Below are 1,337 nucleotides of genomic sequence, written 5' to 3' on the forward strand. Positions count from 1 at the left end.
GAATTTTGGCTTTGCTATTTCTTAGCTATAGGAACTTGACAATTTATTGACCTTCTCTGGGTCTCAGACTGCAGTCATATCAAGGCTTGCCAGGGTCGGGGTGGGGTGTGGTTGGGGAATCTGCTTCCAAGCTTTGAGTGAGCTTGGAAGCAGCCTCCAGTCCCTGGCTGTTGGCTGCAGACATTGGTATCTTACCATGTAAGCTTCTCCACAAGGGCACTTAGAACATGGCAGCTGTCTTCTCTCTGAAAGTGAGTGAATGAGAGTGGGCCCCGGTCTCATACAACCGAATCTCACAGGTAATATCTCATCACTTTTGCCAAATTCTATTCATTAGAAACAAGTCAAGGGGAAAGGGTTACATAAGGGTGTGAATACTAAGGGCCAGGATTATTGGAGGCCATTTTAGCGACTGCCTGCCATAATATCTAACAGTTATATTCTTAGACACTCATACTCATTACTTTTGCAGCTAGTTCACTTAAATTGGCAATTTAATAAATATTGAATCCCCTGAGGTGGGCACAGGCACAGGTGGGGGCACAAAGAAGGCAATTTTACCTAGAGGGAAAAGTCATAGAAATTTCAAGAGAGGAAATTATGCTTGCACTGATTCTTTTTTTTTTTTTTTTTTTTGTGTGGCTGACAGGGTCTTGGTGCTCCAGCCGGGTGTCAGGCCTGAGCCTCTGAGGTGGGAGAGCCGAGTGCAGGACATTGGTCCACCAGAGACCTCCCGGCTCCACGTAATATCAAATGGTGAAAGCTCTCCCAGAGATCTCCATCTCAGCGCTAAGACCCAGCTCCACTAAACGACCAGCAAGACACAGTGCTGGACACCCTATGCCAAACAACTAGCGAGACAGGAACACAACCCCACCCATTAGCAGAGAGACTGCCTAAAATCATAATAAGGTCACAGACAGCCCAAAACACACCACCGGACGCGGTACTGCCCACCAGAAAGACAAGATCCAGCCTCATACTCCAGAACACAGGCACCAGTCCCTTCCACCAGGAAGCCTACACAACCCACTGAATCAGCTTTAGCCACTGGGGGCAGACACCAGAAACAACAGGAACTACGAACCTGCAGCCTGCGAAAAGGAGAACCCAAACACAGTAAGTTAAGGAAAATGAGAAGACAGAGAAACACACAGCAGATGAAGGAGGAAGGTAAAAACCCACCAGACCAAACAAATGAAGAGAAAATAGGCAGTCTACTTTTGACCACCTAGAGGGGTGGGGTAGGGAGGGTGGGAGGGAGACACAAGAGGGAGGAGATATGGGGATACATGTATATGTATAGCTGATTCACTTTGTTATAAAGCAGAAACTAA

This window comes from Physeter macrocephalus, chromosome 15, assembly GCF_002837175.3.
Source record: "Physeter macrocephalus isolate SW-GA chromosome 15, ASM283717v5, whole genome shotgun sequence".
Taxonomy (NCBI): Eukaryota; Metazoa; Chordata; class Mammalia; order Artiodactyla; family Physeteridae; genus Physeter; species Physeter macrocephalus.